The sequence below is a fragment of the Zea mays genome, chromosome 4, assembly GCF_902167145.1.
Source record: "Zea mays cultivar B73 chromosome 4, Zm-B73-REFERENCE-NAM-5.0, whole genome shotgun sequence".
NCBI classification, from domain to species: Eukaryota; Viridiplantae; Streptophyta; class Magnoliopsida; order Poales; family Poaceae; genus Zea; species Zea mays.
In genome coordinates this window covers 140,310,497-140,325,627 of record NC_050099.1, presented here as the reverse complement: position 1 = coordinate 140,325,627, position 15,131 = coordinate 140,310,497, and positions in this window count along the sequence as shown.

The following is a 15,131-nucleotide window of genomic DNA, read 5'->3' as shown; positions in this document are numbered from 1 at the left end:
CCCGGTCCACGTACTCCGGCGGGGTTGAGAGCTCCGGCGAGCGTGGACTGGCCTCTCCGGCGAAGCAAACTCCGATTCCTCGCTCGGGGAGCTTCACGGAGGTGTGCACAGTCTTCTCCGAGGGCTGGACGGGGTTGGGAATGGCTCTATTGGCCGGTCTACGGTGACAGAGGGATTGGGCGGCCGCGGACACGCTGCGCACGGGCAAACGGCGGCGAGCTAGACTCCGGTGAGGTTTGAGGGTGCGCGGAAGAGTGCAACCGAAGTCTGGGAGGGTTTTATAGGCGCGGGTGCGGGCCATGGCGCTGGCTTGGCTCGGACGCGGCGCTGGGCATGCGGGGGCGCGCGTGAGCGTGCTCTGGCGCGGGTAGGAAGCGTCGAACACGTGGAGGTGTGTTTCTTCCATTGTTCAAACGTCTCCAGAGATCGCAAACGTGCGAATCTTGCCATGAATCCAGCGCAGACCTCTTCCTGGCACCTAGGGCTATCTCACATGTGTGAGTTCCAAAGGAGGATACGCCCTAGATCAGGAGATAGACGGGCGCCAAATCTGGCTTGTCTCACTACCCACATTGCGACAAAACTGATGTCAAGAGCTGTCAAACGTCCAAGTCTCGGCTTCCACTTTTTCCAGGGGGTGCCTTAGGTGGTATACCACATTTTTGGTATAGAACCTAAGTGGTTTTGGCGCCATCTTCAAAGTGAACACGGTTGATCTTTAACTTAGGGTTAAAAATTGGACTTAGAGAGAAATAGAGACCTCTAGCTCTCTCTCCACTTGGAGATTGGATTTGGGGTTTCTCCAGGGGTCTTTTTGCAATAATTCTCTCCCCTAATTGCTGGTTATAAGGTTGCTTAGGGTTTGGGTAAAAGTTACACATGCTTTGCACACTTGTTCACTCTTCCCCCCCTTACTTAGGGTTTTGGAAGATATGGTTTAAAAAGAGGTCTAGGGTTCTTCTCCCCTCTTATCCATGGTAGTAAGTGAGCAAGGATTAGAGTAATGCTTCTTAGGTCATTGGCAACTTGATTAGCACATGATCTCCAAAGTTCTTATGTGTTGCCCTAAGCCTTTACCCCATATAATTCACAGTCCTTAGTGCCAAGGTGTGCTCTAGCCATGGTAACACCTGGGGTGTTACAGCCCTCCCCCCTTAAAGGAATCTCGTCCCGAGATTTTAGGTAGAATCCCTTGGGTGCTTGAAGGTGTGTTAGTGCTATTCTTCCTGCACACTCAAGTTTCTCTTATTAACTGCTCTTCGAATGTCATCCTCTTTGCAACTTCAGAAGGAAGCCCTTCTTAAGTTAAATCCATCACTTAGACTATCCTTGTTATCTAAGTTTTTCCTATAAATGAATTCAAAAGGCAGGTGGGGGTGGGGTTTTGGGGTTACGTACCGACTCCTTTGGGCAGAAAGTCGGGGAAGCGAGAGAGTAGAAAATCCTCAGTCTCCCATGTAGCTTCTTCTGCTGAATGGTGACTCCACTGAACTTTATACATTCTGACCGACCTTGCCCGAGTTGATCTCTCCTTTTGATCTAATACCTTGACGGGGTACTCTTGGTAGGACAAGTCCGGTTCTATCTCAATGTCCGGTTCTGGCAGTACTTCAGTGGGTAGGCGAACACATTTCCGCAGTTGAGATACATGGAACACATTGTGAACTGCTGACATGTGAGGTGGCAATTCCAATTGGTAAGCTACGGGTCCACAACTTGCCTTGATCTCAAAGGGTCCAATGTAGCGAGGGGCTAACTTGCCCTTGATCCTGAATCTCTGGACACCCTTGGTGGGTGATACCTTAAGATAGACATGATTTCCCACCTCAAACTGTAGAGGCTTCCGCCTCTTATCATGATAGTTCCTTTGCCTGGCCTGAGCAGCTTCTAAGTTCTTGGTAATAACCCTGACCTTTGCCTCTGCCTAAAGTACCAAGTCTGGCCCAAAAATTTCCCTTTCTCCTGCTTGAGACCAATTCAGTGGGGTCCTACACCTTCTCCCATATAAGGCTTCAAAAGGTGCCATCTTCAGACTGGACTGATAGCTGTTATTGTAAGAAAACTCTACCAAAGACAGACACTTGTCCCAATCCTTTCCGTAATGTAGTGCACATGCTCGCAACATGTCTTCCAAAATCTGATTTGTAACACCCCAGGTGTTACTCAGGGTGTCCACCCCAGGGTTACCCCTTTTAACCCATTATTACATGAAGATTTGTATGGGCAAAGTACCTCAAACTTGAATTCAAGGTCTTAATCAAGTGCAAACTATCTTGGATATCATGCCCTAGCTTGTCATGCACATCTAAGTGGGGTTTTCCCAAAACCCTAAAGCAAACCCCTCCCATGGGCAATAGGAACCCTAATTGAAGCTATGGTCAAAAGATCATGTAAACCTTATGATCATGGTTTGGGCCAAATATAAAAGTTGTAAAATACTTCATAACCTACAATTAATAGTAAGGAAGTACCCCAAAAAGTTTTCAGAAAAGTCCTAAAAAGTTCACCTAAGGTTCAGCACAAGGGAGAAATTCAGTTTTTGCCTAAGTACAAAAACTAACCCTTGCACAAAGATTCCACATGTTCACCTTAATCCAATTTTCAAAACCCTTCGACCCAATTGACAAAGTGGCGCCAAATTAACCCTAGAACACCCTGGAAAGAGATGACACCTACCCTAGGGCGCTAGACACGACTTGACACCACTTTTGTCTCGGTTCGGACCTAGCTGACACAGCAAACTTCTTCCCTCTCTATCTCCCTACCCCGACCATATCTCGACTTGGAACTCACAGCAAAAAGGTAGGATATGGAGCAGAGAAGCGACCTACACAGTGACTTTGCCAAGATACGCACGCTATGGTGCTCTAATCCGCTGTTGAACCATGGCAGAAGCAAGCTTCCACGTGTTCGACGCGAGCTGACATCCGGGGGCGCGCTCAGAGCACGCCCGTGCGCGAACCCCCGCGCGCCCGCGGCCGCCCGTGACCACGCGCGCGCCACGGCTATAAAGCCCGCCCCAGTGCTCGGCTGCTTTCCCCGTTGCCTCCTCCGTACCTCGCCTGACTTACCCGAGCCAGCCATTAGCTCCGGCGACCTCCCCGCGACCCGCCAGTGCCGCCCGAGAGCAACCATCGTGGCCAGCCCCTTTCCCGTCCTCCTCCGTTTGATCCAAGCCCTCAGATAGCTTCCTGGTGAGGCCGTGAGACTTGCTCAAGCTTGACCCGGGGACCCGCGTCACCGGAATAGCTCAATCGTGCTTACCGGAGTTCAAGAACCCGCCGGCGCACGTGGACCGGGTAAGCCTCTGCACCGATTTCCAATTCGTTGCGCGCATGGCCTCTACATCACCCCATGGAGCTCCTCGTGCACCTTAATTGAACTATACCGCCGTGGTTTGGCCGGAGCAGGAGCCGCAGACGACCCCCGCCGCCTGTGCTCGTGGCCTGGGTAACTCCGACCACCTCCGATGCCGACCCGCACACCGACGTGACCGTCGCGACCTCCCGGACGTCACCGACCACCCCGCCGGAGCTCTACTGCCGCCGGTAAGCCCCACCGCCGTAATCTATGCCGCGTGTACTGTTTAAGTCAGTCAGGGAGCGCGGGTTAGATTTCGGTTAGGTCCAGGGGGTTTTGTGCAATGTCAGTGACCCATGCCAATAGTGGACCGAGGACTGTTTTGCGAGAAAAGAAAGAGATAAACCCCAGGGGCCTCAGCGGAAACCTGTTTTCTTTTCCATTTTCGAATTTATTTTTCTTTTGTTATGACAGATAACTAAATAAATGCATAACTTGAAGAATAATCATCCAAAAATGTTCAAACCAATTTTGCTAGATTCTGGAAATTATGAGCTATCAGATAAAAATAATAAAACCTATGGTTTCTGTATTTCTTTCTACAGTTTTAAATTAAATAAGAAAACTACTCAAAACTCAATATTAGAAGGAAAAATAGGAATATTGTTTGACTGGGGTTAGAAAAATTTTGAGAAGTTTGTATCTACCTACTAACCCAAATAAAAATGTTAAACCTCTCTGTCCACTCCATTAAATCAGTTTTTACCCCTTATTCTATAATATGTTTAAGGATAAGAAAAATAGAAAATGTAATTTAAATAAAGAACCAGAGAGCACCTCTATTTTTGTTAGGATACTTATCTAAAGTAGTTCACTGGAAAAATATATCATACCCTGGTTTAGTATAAAATAAGTAGGATCCCTTTTGTTTTAATAAAACAAGTGAAACTTAGAAAAACTCTACAAAAATAACCCCAAGGTAAAAACACCCCCACCCTTGGGATAACTAATGTTTTATTAATAAGAACTTAGGAAAAATAGGAAATCTGCTGTTTGACATTTTTCAAATAATAATGTAGTAGAAAGTGCCTTTCTGACCTTAAACTTAAGAAAATCATAACTAAATAACCACCCCTTTAGTTTTCTGTGATGTTTAACACAGAAGCCTATTATTACTATGGGATGCCAGCAAAAATAACCTTTAGGACAGAACCTACCCCTAACTAAGAGATGTAGTGTAAAGTGGCCCATTTTGCATAACTCTTGTCATTTTTGTTTAAAGCCTAGCTTTTGTACTTTAAGCCTCAAATTCTTAAAACAAGCTAGAATAGCAAGTGACAACCCACTGTAATTTTTACAGAATTTTTGGAAATTATTAAAACACTGTCGTAGTTCAAACCTACACTAGAAACCCTGAATGGAAATTAAGAAAAGGGAAAATGAATAATGATAATTAATGTCATCCTAAAACCCCTGTAAATTGTCCACTGAAATCTATTAAGACAATGCAAATCCACTATGTTATCCTCAACAAAAATCTAAACCTAGGAGTGATAAGCCTAAAATCACTAAAGGCCCCGTATGACCCAGAAACCCTAAGTTATTCCTTAAACTTAGTTTTCTTTTTGCATAATGTTATTAATCCTGCATAATCATAACATACATGTTCATTGCATTCGATAGACTGTAATCTTGCTGACGGAGAGTACATCCTCGTGCCGGAGCAAGGAGCTGCTCAGGAGGTAGCCCCAGACCCAGCACCAGAGCCTGCACCAGAGGACCTGCCTGCCACTGCTTTGGAAGGCAAGCCCCGGTTTTATGCATAACCTGTTATTTATACTATTTTACTACACTTAATGATTGTAGGATTGTTCGTGCACTTAAGTGTAGGAGTTGTTTGAAACCATAGCTGCATGATCTCAGGAACCCTATTGTGATGAATACTAGTATGCTAAGTCGAGTAGCTGCTTTATTAAGTAGGATCTTGGTAGAAGTCGAGTGATTTTTCTAGCACTCGCGCGAGATCAGGAAATTGGTTGTATCCATTTTTATATCATAATGGTGTTGGTCTGTGGACAACAATCCATGGGGATTGGTTGTCTACGAGGTGGGAACTGGAATAAGGATTAAGGTGTGGTACCGTGAGTCAAGCGTTTGAACGTACTAAGCACATGCCGAGAAATATGGTAAATCGGTAAGCCTAGTACCTGAGTGAACTTGGCAGTGGACATATCCCCTCACGCGACCTGAGACAAGGTCTCCCATTCCGGTTATGGTGGGTACAAGTGCGGTCACTGCATGACGGCCAGTCGGGGTCAGTGAGGCATTGTACGCCAAGGCGGTGAGCCCTGATCTGCTGACGGGGAATCGATGGGGACGGTTGATGTGTGTGGGGACGGAGTGCCCCTGCATGTCGTGTGTTTAGGTTTACCTTGCAAGGTTTAAAAACTCGATTCGAATCGTCTGCTTCTCGCAGCTAATGAGACTGCTTGATCCATGCTGCTACATTGAGTAACAAGTGAAAATATGATGAGTTGACACAAGATGTTGATTGCTAAAAATGTTTGCTACCATGTATGAGTAGATAGTACATATTTAGCCTTAAGAGAGTCACACTTAATTTTGCAAAGTTAAAACTGATTTAGAAACTCAGCTAGTGCTTTTGGCAACCAAACCCCACAGCCAAACAGCTGCATGTCTAGAGGTAGAGGAGTAGACTCCTCGCACCGGGTAAGTCTAGCTGAGTATTAGTATACTCAGCCTTGCTTGTGGCATAATTTTTATAGGTTCTCTGGAGGAAATGGTTGCTAGAGTGACTTGGCCGACCACCTTGCCACCGGGTTGGACTGTCGAGTGGGACCCTGCCTCGGCTGAGGAGGAGCATGAGGAGTGATGGGACAGGCTTCCCCATCTCTCTGTCTATTTCCCGTTAGTTTATTTCCGCTGCACTTCGAACAATGATGGTCACTTTTGCAAAAACTCCGATGATGATGATGATGATGTAATAATTTAATACTCTGACATGTATGGTTTTATGCCTTATTGTATTTGCTCTGTGACTCACCATCGAGTGAGATTGTGGTACTTGATCCTGTCAGTGGCCTTGTCGGACTAGATCCGAGGGACTGACGATTTATTCCTAATTAAGTGTGGTCTAGCCTTTAAGGCGGGACTTAGGCACTTAAGTTGGAATAATTCGGGCGGTTCCGCCACAGCTGGTATCGGAGCTTGTACCACCACAGAGGAATCAATAAAATGTAAATACCATCAATTTTCCAAGTAAAATTTGATAGAAACAAGGTTGGATAGGTAGAAGGACGAGCAGGATAGACCTAGGACGTGAAGCCTTAGGATGATAGAAGGGTAGCTAGGTGGCTAAGTAACTAGGCCCTACAGGCCACTTTTCCAGGATGGGAGTTCTTCCCTATTCCTTTTATCTTCTTGTGAGGTCGTTCAGGACGAGCATGCATGCATTCTTAATTAAGCAAATGGATAACTGAGTAAAAGGACTTAAAAACAAGATAACAACCAACTAGGTCCCCAGTGCCTTTTCATTTAACTAGAGAAAGGCTGAGTTTTATTTTTCCTTGTTCTTTTTATAATTCTTTTTCTTTTACTTACGCTTAATCGTACACAGATGACTTCCCACGGATCCTCCGATGACGGAAATGCACTGTCCCACACTGACGGGCTTGCACGAGAGGGCTTTCCCCGCATTTTGTGGGAGGTACTTCAGGGGGCTGGATACGCGACACCCCCTCAGTACGCGGTGCAGCAGTTCGAGAAGCACCGAGTGCCCCGCTATAGGGTGAGGATGACTTTGGAGCCTCATCCCCTGCAGCCAGGCTGGCGCTCTTTGGACTCCGAGTCTTTCGGATACAGAGCAGAGGACACGATCGAGGCGATCGCTCTGCACGGGTTGACGACTTTTTGTGGGTTCCATCCCTTGGAGCTCTCTACCCACCCCATTGGGTTGTTCCCCGCAGAAAAGGAGGACGACCCAATGTGGAAGGATCGGGTGGAGCATGCCAAGGATATCTGGGCCATCTACCCAGGACAGACCGCGCACTTAACTGTACGGTGCATGAATGCCCTGTACCGTCTGCACGTGATGCGCGGTGAGGCAATGTCCCATCTGATGGCACTGCTGGAGGCAACAAAGATTACGTTGGACAACAGAGAGGAGCTCGTGGTTGACTTGTCTCAAGAAATGGTGGAGAAGGACTTGCAAGTGGAGCAGCTATCCACTGATATCCAAGAGTTGGAGGAGCTAGTGGGCACCAGGGAGAACACCATCGAGGTTCTAGAGGATCAGCTCATTAACACTCAGCAGCAGCTCGCTGAGGCTAACGAGCACCTGGACATGCATCACCAGGAGATCCAGGACCAGGAGGCCAACGAGGACGTCGACATTGAGGGAGGAGATGAGCCTGCCTCCAGTGTGGATATTGCTGGCTCGGGAAGACCACCTTCCCCCGAGTCGAGTGTTGCTTCGTTCGCTCACTAGGCGTTCAGGATAGGCTTAGAAGTTGGATAGTCGGACTCCTCGCGGCTAGCTTAGCTTTTGCGCCCTTGGGGTACTAGGCTAGATAGAGTTGAGTCATTTTGGGACAAATCGATGTAATCGTGCTAAACTCTCTTGAAAGCCTGTTTGATGGATGCTATTATCAGTTTAAATTTGAAAAGAGGAATTTATGACTTTTAGAAATCCTTATGTTGAAGTTGGAGTCTATCATGTTGTTTTAACTTTTTCTCCGCGATAAAATCTTGAACTTGGAGATGTGGTGTTAAGCATGTATGTGGCTTTTCAGATGGCTGGGAGGCAGCGTCGTGGCCAGAATGAGCACGTTCCTCCACCGCCACCGCCTCCCACTCTGCAGGAGCTCATGGCTCAGCAGAATGAGATTTTGAGGCAGCTAGCTCAGCGTCAGCCACCACCTCAGCATTATGGTGGTGGAGACCATCAGCGTCACCCTGCGGCGGCTACCTATCAGGAGTTCCTCAGCACCCAGCCTCCATTGTTCACAAGGGCGGAGGACCCACTTGATGCAGATGTGTGGTTGCGAGTGGTGGAATCCAAATTCCCACTACTCCATGGAGCTTGCTCAGAGGTCACCAAAGTCAGGTTCGCCACCCAGCAGCTTCGCGGGCCTGCAAGGACTTGGTGGGATCATTTTCTTGCTATGCAGCCAGAGGACCGAGAGGTGGAGTGGAGGGAGTTCAAGGCAGCTTTCAGAGGACACCATATACCAGTCGGGATCATGGACCGGAAGCTCAATGAGTTTCTGGCACTCACTCAGGGCAACCGGACAGTGTTGCAATATGCCCAGGCCTTTAATGACTTGTGCCAGTATGCTGGGTACCATGCAGACACGGACGAGAAGAAGCGGGACAGGTTCAGACGGGGGCTCAACACTAAGCTCCGTGATCGTCTCAACACCGTCAGGGCCAATAGCTACAATGAGTTGGTCAACATGGCTATCTCCCAGGAGGACTGCATTACAGCTCGACAGGCAGAGAAGAAGAGGAAGACCCCTGTGGCAGGACCCTCAGCTCAGCCACAGCGCTTCAGGATTGTGTCCGACACGCAGAACAGGGGACCCCAGCAACAGCAAGGGAGATGGGTGATCAGACCACCGCAGCAGCAGCAGCAGGCACCCAACCGCACCCAGTTTCCAGCTCAGAGGAACAATCAGCAGCAGCAGTACCGCCAGGCAAATGACAACCGGTGTTTCACCTGTGGTAACACTGGGCATTATGCCAAGAATTGCCCCAGGAATCAGCAGAGGCAGGGGCAGAATGTTAATCAGAACCAAGGGAAGAGGCAAAAGGTGCAAGTGAGGCAGGGCAGGCTAAACTTCACCACCATGGCTGATATTCCCGAGGGAGCACCCGTCATGACTGGTATCTTTACAGTTTTAAATTATCCTGCTATCACTCTTTTTGATTCTGGTGCATCACATAGCTTTATTAGTGCCAATTGCCTTTTCATCACACCCACGGGGGTATCACCATTTCAACACCAGGAGGCAGGATTGCCACTAATCAAATCAGCAAGAATGTGCCTCTAAAGTTGGGTAGTTTGATAATTAAAACCAACCTTCTTATCTTGGGACTTGATAGTGTGGATATCATATTGGGAACTGATTGGTTGACCAAACATCAGGCAGTGATTGACATTGCAGCTAGGGCCATCGAAGTGCACTCACCAACCTTTGGTGAAACCACATTATATTTGCCTGATCAGGGTTGTACCCGTTCTTGTGCCTATATCATGACAGAATCCCCAGTAAGAAAGATCCCAGTAGTCTGTGACTACCCCGACGTTTTTCCGGATGAATTGCCAGGAATGCCACCTGACAGAGACATTGAGTTTGCAATTGAATTGCAACCCGGGACTGCTCCTATCTCCAAGAGACCCTATAGGATGCCTCCCGCGGAACTGGCAGAATTGAAGAAGCAACTGCAAGAACTGTTGGACAAGGGATTTATTCGCCCAAGTACTTCACCTTGGGGATGTCCTGCATTATTCGTGAAGAAAAAGGATGAGAGTTTGAGGATGTGCGTTGATTACCGCCCTCTCAATGTGGTGACTATCAAGAACAAATACCCACTGCCCCGCATTGATGTTCTGTTTGATCAGTTGGTAGGAGCCAAGGTATTCTCCAAGATAGACCTTCGCTCAGGATACCATCAGATCAAGATCCGTGCCAGCGATATTCCCAAGACGGCTTTCTCTACCAGATATGGGTTGTATGAATTTTTGGTGATGTCTTTTGGGCTGACCAATGCCCCGGCTTATTTCATGTACTTGATGAACTCAGTATTCATGCCAGAGCTGGACAAGTTCGTGGTCGTTTTCATTGATGATATTTTGGTCTATTCCAAGAATGAAGACGAACATACTGAGCACCTGCACATCGTGCTTCAGCGACTGCGCGATCATCATCTTTATGCTAAGTTGTCTAAATGTGAATTCTGGCTGAAGGAGATTAAATTCTTGGGTCACACAATTTCTCAGGATGGGGTATCAGTTGATCTTGAGAAGGTACAAGAGGTAATGGATTGGAAACCCCCGACTACAGTGAGGCAAATTCGGAGTTTTCTGGGATTGGCAGGGTATTATCGACGATTTATTCCGGATTTCTCCAGAATTGCCAAGCCAATGACTGAACTGTTAAAGAAGGGAGTCAAATTTGAGTGGAGCCAAAAGTGTGAAGATGCCTTTCATACCTTGAGGCAGCATTTGACAACAGCCCCAGTGCTGGCTCAACCTGACAGCACCAAGCCATTTGAAGTTTATTGTGATGCTTCTGGTACAGGATTGGGATGTGTCTTGATGCAAGAGAACAGAGTGATTGCTTATGCTTCCCGAGCACTCAGGCCCCATGAGCAGAACTACCCTACACATGATCTAGAATTGGCAGCTGTAGTTCATGCTCTTAAGATATGGAGACACTACTTGATGGGAGCTCACTGTAACATCTACACTGATCACAAGAGTCTCAAATACATCTTCACTCAGGCAGATCTGAACATGAGGCAAAGGAGATGGTTGGAGTTAATCAAGGACTATGATTTGGAGGTGCATTACCACCCCGGTAAGGCCAATTTTGTGGCAGATGCCTTGAGCAGAAAGGCCCAGTGCAATTGTATGAGCATGGATGCAAGAGTCACCACCCTGTGTGATGAGTTGTGCAAGCTGAACCTGGAAGTTGTTTCTTCGGGTAAACTAAGCTATATCTCGGTGGGGCCCACATTGCAAGAACAGATAGTCAGGGCACAGGTTGAGGATAAAGGTGTGCAGGTTATCAAAGACATGCTTAAGTAGAAGGCATAAAAATACAAGTGCTTCCGTCAGGACAGCAAGGGAATTTTTTGGTTTGGAGATCGATTGGTTGTTCCCAAGGACCCTGAGCTCAGAAAGAAGATATTAGATGAAGCTCACCTTTCCAAATTCTCCATGCACCCTGGTAGCAACAAGATGTACCATGATCTCAGATCTTTATATTGGTGGACTAGAATGAAAAGAGAAATTGTCAAGTACATATCCGAGTGTGACACTTGCCAGAGGATAAAGGCTAGTCACTTGAAGGCAGCAGGCCCTTTGCAACCCCTTCCCATACCATCTTGGAAATGGGAGGACATTTGCATGGACTTCATAGTGGGATTACCCAATACCTCGAGACACCATGATTCTATTTGGGTTATCGTGGACAGATTGACCAAGACTGCTCATTTCTTGCCAATGCACACCACCCACAGGACAGAGAAGTACGCAGAAATTTATGTTGATCAGATAGTAAGGTTGCATGGTATTCCCAAGAACATTATATCTGACAGAGGAGCACCCTTTATGGCACGATTTTGGGAGCAATTGCAAGAGTCACTTGGGACCCATGTCATCCGAAGCTCAGCATATCACCCACAAACAGATGGCCAGACCGAAAGGGTGAATCAGATTTTGGAGGACATGTTGCGAGCATGTGCACTACACTACGGGAAGGATTGGGATAAGTGTCTGTCTTTGGCAGAATTTTCTTACAATAACAGCTATCAGTCCAGTCTGAAGATGGCACCTTTTGAGACATTATATGGGAGAAGGTGTAGGACCCCACTAAATTGGTCTCAAGCAGGAGAAAGGGAAATATTCGGGCCAGATTTAGTACTTGAGGCAGAAGAAAAAGTCAGAGTCATCAAAAGGAACTTAGAAGCTGCTCAGGCCAGGCAAAAGAGCTATCATGATAAGAGGCGGAAGCCTCTACAGTTTGAGGTGGGAGATCATGTCTATCTTAAGGTATCACCCACCAAGGGTGTCCAGAGATTCGGGATCAAGGGCAAGTTAGCTCCTCGATACATTGGACCTTATGAGATCCAGGGGGCTTGTGGACCTGTAGCATATCAACTGAAGCTGCCACCCAGCATGTCAGCTATTCATGATGTATTCCATGTATCTCAGCTGCGAAAATGTGTTCGCCTACCCACTGAAGTACTGTCGGAACCAGACATTGAAATAGAACCAGATTTGTCCTATCAAGAGTACCCCATCAAGGTATTGGATCAGAAGGAGAGATCAACTCGGGCAAGATCAATCAGAATGTATAAGGTTCAGTGGAGTCACCATTCAGCAGAAGAAGCTACATGGGAGGCGGAGAATTTCCTACGCTCTCGCTTCCCCGACTTTCTGCCCAAAGGAGTCGGTATGTAACCCCAAAACCCATCCCCACCTGCCCTTTGAATTCAATTATAAGAAAAACTTAGATAACAAGGATAGTCTAAGTTTTGGATTTAACTTAAGAAGGGCTTCCTTCTGAAGTTGCAAAGAGGATGACATTCGAAGAGCAGTTAATGAGAGAAACTTGAGCATAAAGAAAAGGGTAGCACACCCACACACCTTCAAGCACCCCTCCAAGGGACTCTACCTGAAATCTCGGGACGAGATTCCTTTAAAGGGGGAGGGCTGTAACACCCCAGGTGTTACTCAGGGTGTCCACCCCAGGGTTACCCCTTTTAACCCATTATTACATGAAGATTTGTATGGGCAAAGTACCTCAAACTTGAATTCAAGGTCTTAATCAAGTGCAAACTATCTTGGATATCATGCCCTAGCTTGTCATGCACATCTAAGTGGGGTTTTCCCAAAACCCTAAAGCAAACCCCTCCCATGGGCAATAGGAACCCTAATTGAAGCTATGGTCAAAAGATCATGTAAACCTTATGATCATGGTTTGGGCCAAATATAAAAGTTGTAAAATACTTCATAACCTACAATTAATAGTAAGGAAGTACCCCCAAAAAGTTTTCAGAAAAGTCCTAAAAAGTTCACCTAAGGTTCAGCACAAGGGAGAAATTCAGTTTTTGCCTAAGTACAAAAACTAACCCTTGCACAAAGATTCCACATGTTCACCTTAATCCAATTTTCAAAACCCTTCGACCCAATTGACAAAGTGGCGCCAAATTAACCCTAGAACACCCTGGAAAGAGATGACACCTACCCTAGGGCGCTAGACACGACTTGACACCACTTTTGTCTCGGTTCGGACCTAGCTGACACAGCAAACTTCTTCCCTCTCTATCTCCCTACCCCGACCATATCTCGACTTGGAACTCACAGCAAAAAGGTAGGATATGGAGCAGAGAAGCGACCGTACACAGTGACTTTGCCAAGATACGCATGCTATGGTGCTCTAATCCGCCGTTGAACCATGGCAGAAGCAAGCTTCCACGTGTTCGACGCGAGCTGACATCCGGGGGCGCGCTCAGAGCACGCCCGTGCGTGAACCCCCGCGCGCCCGCGGCCGCCCGTGACCACGCCCGCGCCACGGCTATAAAGCCCGCCCCAGTGCTCGGCTGCTTTCCCCGTTGCCTCCTCCGTACCTCGTCTGACTTACCCGAGCCAGCCATTAGCTCCGGCGACCTCCCTGCGACCCGCCAGTGCCGCCCGAGAGCAACCACCGTGGCCAGCCCCTTTCCCGTCCTCCTCCGTTTGATCCAAGCCCTCAGATAGCTTCCTGGTGAGGCCGTGAGACTTGCTCAAGCTTAACCCGGGGACCCGCGTCACCGGAATAGCTCAATCGTGCTCACCGGAGTTCAAGAACCCGCCGGCGCACGTGGACCGGGTAAGCCTCTGCACCGATTTCCAATTCGTTGTGTGCATGGCCTCTACATCACCCCATGGAGCTCCTCGTGCACCTTAATTGAACTATACCGCCGTGGTTTGGCCGGAGCAGGAGCCACCGACGACCCCCGCCGCCTGTGCTCGTGGCCTGGGTAACTCCGACCACCTCCGACGCCGACCCGCACACCGACGTGACTGTCGCGACCTCCCGGACGTCACCGACCACCCCGCCGGAGCTCTACTGCCACCGGTAAGCCCCACCGCCGTAATCTATGCCGCGGGTACTGTTTAAGTCAGTTAGGGAGCGCGGGTTAGATTTCGGTTAGGTCCAGGGGGTTTTGTGCAATGTCAGTGACCCATGCCAATAGTGGACCGAGGACTGTTTTGCGAGAAAAGAAAGAGATAAACCCCAGGGGCCTCAGCGTAAACCTGTTTTCTTTTCCATTTTCGAATTTATTTTTCTTTTGTTATGACAGATAACTAAATAAATGCATAACTTGAAGAATAATCATCCAAAAATGTTCAAACCAATTTTGATAGATTCTGAAAATTATGAGCTATCAGATAAAAATAATAAAACCCATGGTTTCTGTATTTCTTTCTGCAGTTTTAAATTAAATAAGAAAACTACTCAAAACTCAATATTAGAAGGAAAAATAGGAATATTGTTTGACTGGGGTTAGAAAAATTTTGAGAAGTTTGTATCTACCTACTAACCCAAATAAAAATGTTAAACCTCTCTGTCCACTCCATTAAGTCAGTTTTTACCCCTTATTCTATAATATGTTTAAGGATAAGAAAAATAGAAAATGTAATTTAAATAAAGAACCAGAGAGCACCTCTATTTTGGTTAGGATACTTATCTAAAGTAGTTCACTGGAAAAATATATCATACCCTGGTTTAGTATAAAATAAGTAGGATCTCTTTTGTTTTAATAAAACAAGTGAAACTTAGAAAAACTCTACAAAAATAACCCCAAGGTAAAAACACCCCCACCCTTGGGATAACTAATGTTTTATTAATAAGAACTTAGGAAAAATAGGAAATCTGCTGTTTGACATTTTTCAAATAATAATGTAGTAGAAAGTGCCTTTCTGACCTTAAACTTAAGAAAATCATAACTAAATAACCACCCCTTTAGTTTTCTGTGATTTTTAGCACAGAAGCCTATTATTACTATGGGATGCCAGCAAAAATAACCTTTAGGACAGA